Here is a 4,071-nt window from a genome sequence, read left to right as displayed (position 1 = left end):
AGGATCTAGACCTACTCTATCTGCAAATATAGAGGGTCTAGACTCCCGCTCTATCTGTAAATTATAGAGCGGTCAGACCTGCTCTATCTGTAAATTATAGAGGAGGTCTAGACCTCTCTATCTGAAATTATAGAGCGTCTAGACCGCTCTCTGTAAATATAGAGAGGTCTAGACCTGCTCTATCTGTAAATATAGAGAGGTCTAGACCTACTCTATCTGTAAATTATAGAGAGGTCTAGAACCGCTCTACTGTAATTATAGGCGGTCTAGACGCTCTATCTGTAAATTATAGAGGGTCTAGACATGCTCTATCTGTAAATTATAGAGCGGTCTAGACCTGCTCATCTGTAAATTATAGAGCGGTCGTAGACCGCTCTATCTGTAAATTATAGGCGGCTATGACCCGCTCTATCTGTAAATTATAGAGAGGTCTAGACCTGCTCTATCTGTAAATTATAGAGCGGTCTAGACTGCTCTATCTGTAAATTATAGAGGGTCTAGACCTGCTCTATCTGTAAATTATAGAGCGGTCTAGACCCGCTCTATCTGTAAATTATAGAGAGGTCTAGACCTGCTCTATCTGTAAATTATAGAGGGTTAGACCTGCTCTATCTGTAAATATATTAAGAGCGGTCTAGACCTGCTCTATCTGTAAATTATAGAGCGGTCTAGACCGCTCTATCTGTAAATTATAGAGTGTATAGAATCATGCTCTATCTGTACAGTGTCTTGGAGATAACAGTTATGTTATCTTTTATGATTTATACTATATAATACAATTGAATTGAATTGAGTCCATATTCCACATCTACATCTAACAGCCTGTACTGAGTGGTCTGGGAAATGGATTTAGACAGGTGTTCTTTTCCAAGGAGGTTGTAAATAATATCTGTTTTTTTCATAAAATCATTGAGAATCTGTGCCTCTGCTCTGAGACCTTTTCTTTTCAAATATTTGCTATGTAAACCGTGTACATACTGTAGAATGTTCTGACATTCATGATCTAATGAGGAATATTGGTGAAATAAGTGTGATGGCTGAGTGTAGGAACCACCACAGACAAAGAACTGACATCAAAACTAGTTCAAACGTGTCAAAGGATCAAAAGTTTTAATAACATGTAAACTGTCAGTATTATAATTTTTTTTATCTTCTACCATTTATTTTATTTCATGCTGAATATCAGATAATAAATCTTTATAAAGGAAAAGTGGCGAATATATAATAAGGGAGAGTGTTCGTTGTGTGTGTGTTTGTGTGTTTGTGTGTGTGTGTGTGTGTGTGTGGTGTGTGTGTGTGTGGTTTATTTACAATTGTCACAATATCAATGTAATAAATGATAAATAAAACAAGTTTAAAACGTTAAAATATAGGCCTGTGATAGATTTTCTAAATGCCCCAGAGTATCCAAACGGGGTGAAGTATGAACGTGCCGGGGCAACGTGGGTGTGGCGGGGGTTCAAGTCCCCCCTCTGGCTGCTGTAGCTAGCGTCCCTGCTCTCTCCTCTCTCTTCTCTCTCTCTCTCTCTTCTCTCTCTCTCTCTCTCTTCTCTCTGAGGGATAATCTGAGCTGGCATTTTAGCTCACATTGTTTGTTCACACCTTCATCTGACCCATCCCATTATAAGACAGAAACTAAATTATTGGAGAAACTAACCAAATATTAACCAAACTAGCTCCACAGGGGACAGTAACGATATGACATGCATTCAAAGCTTATGGAGAGTTTATGAGTATTCGGAGGGAGTTCTGGGTGTAGAACCACACTAAGAGCGGTCTAGACCTGCTCTATCTGTAAATTATAGAGAGGTCTAGACCTACTCTATCTGCAAATTATAGAGAGGTCTAGACCCGCTCTATCTGTAAATTATAGAGCGTTTCTATCCCCTCTCTGTCTAATTATACGAGATGTTCTGACACGTCTCTATTCTCTGTAAATATTTATAGACGCGGTGCTGTTAATATGCTAGAACCCGCTCTACTGTAATTATAGAGAGGTCTAGACCTCTCTATCTGTAAATTATAGAGCGGTCTAGACCTACTCTATCGTAAATTTAGAGAGGTCTAGACCCTCTCTATCTGTAAATTATAGAGCGGTCTAGACCTGCTCTATCTGTAAATTATAGAGGGTCTAGACCTGCTCTATCTGTAAATTATAGAGCGGTCTAGACCTGCTCTATCTGTAATTATAGAGCGTGCTACGTTAGACCCTCTCTATCTGTAAATATAGAGCGTCTAGACCTCTCTATCTGTAAATTATAGAGAGGTCTAGACCTGCTCTATCTTGTAATTATAGAGCGGTCTAGACCGCTTCTCTGTAAATTTAGAGCGGTCTAGACCTGCTCTACTGTAAATATAGAGCGTTCTAGACCCGCTCTATCTGTAAATTATAGAGAGGTCTAGACCTTCTCTATCTGTAAATTATAGAGTGGTCTAGACCGGCTTCTAAACTGAAATTATAGAGTGGTCTAGACCTGCTCTATCTGTAAATTATAGAGTGGTCTAGACCTGCTCTATCTGTACAGTGTCTTGAGATAACAGTTATGTTATCTTTTATGATTTTATACTATAAATACAATTGAATTGAATTGAGTCCATATTCCACATCTAATCATCTTACAACAGCCTGTACTGAGTGGTCTGGGAAATGGATTTAGACAGGTGTTCTTTTCCAAGTAGGTTGTACATAATATCTGTTTTTTCTATAAAATCATTTGAGAATCTGCTGCCCTCTGCTCTGAGACCTTTTCTTTTTCAAATATTTGCTATGTAAACCGTGTACATACTGTAGATATGTCTGACATCTAATGATCTAATGATGGAATATTGGTGAAATGTGTGATGGCTGAGATGTTAGGAACCACCACAGACAAAGAACTGACATCAAAACTAGTTCAAACGTGTCAAAGGATCAAAAGTTTTAATAACATGTAACATGTCAGTATTATAATCTTTTTCTTATCTTCTACCATTTTATTTTATTTCCATGCTGAATATCAGATAAATAAATCTTTTATTAAAGGAAAGTGTGCTGAATATATAATAAGGGAAGAGTGTTCGTGTGTGTGTGTGTGTGTGTGTGTGTGTGTGTGTGTGTGTGTGTGTGTGTGTGTTTATTTACAATTGTCACAATATCAATTGTAATAAATGATAAATAAAACAAGTTTAAAACGTTAAAATCCATCAGGCCTGTGATAGATTTCTAAAATGCCCCAGAGTATCCAAACGAGGTGAAGTATGAACAGTGGCCGGGGCAACCGTGTGTGGGCGGGGTTCAAGTCCCCCCTCCTGGCTGCTGTAGCTCAGCGTCTCTCTCTCTCTCTCTCTCTCTCTCTGAGGATAATCTGAGCTGGCATTTTAAGCTCCACATTGTTTGTTTCCACATCATCTGACCCCCATCCCATTTAATAAGACAGAAACTAAATCATTGGAGAAACAATAACCAAATATTAACCAAACTAGCTCCACAGTGGACTAGTACCGATATGACATGCATTCAAAGCTTTATGGAAGTTTATGAGTATTCGGAGGGAGTTCTGGGTGTAGTAACCACACTAAGAGACAGGTGGAGATGCAGCTAGGCTAACAGCTTCCTTTACAGTCTGACCCCCAGTCCTCCCTCTCTGGCTGGGTCACATGCTCATTCATGACAAACAGAGTTTTATAGCTCTTTTTTAATAATGGTACAAAGTCTATAAGACAATGAAATTGCTCATAAAACAATATAACTAATAAAGCATTGAATACAGAGACAGAGAATAAACAGGCTCAGGAGCAACGAACATCCAATAAAACAATAAATGTTCCAATCAGTCTGTTCTACGTCCTGCTGTGTCCAACGGGACCAACAACAGTCACGTTAGCATCCCACAGCTAACAGCTGGAACAGACTCCGACAGGAACTACGACTGGAGAAAACATATGAAATATGTAACATATACCAGGCTCATGTTGTTGGTCAGCTCTGGAGACACACAGAGGACGGACTCCAGCTGAGACCGTGGGATGGAGAGCAGACTCCAGCTGCCGGTGTCTCCCTGCACTTCTTGTCACCCAGTCCTGCCATAAATC

This window comes from Etheostoma spectabile, chromosome 6, assembly GCF_008692095.1.
Source record: "Etheostoma spectabile isolate EspeVRDwgs_2016 chromosome 6, UIUC_Espe_1.0, whole genome shotgun sequence".
Taxonomy (NCBI): Eukaryota; Metazoa; Chordata; class Actinopteri; order Perciformes; family Percidae; genus Etheostoma; species Etheostoma spectabile.
Note: the sequence above shows the minus strand (reverse complement) of the source record.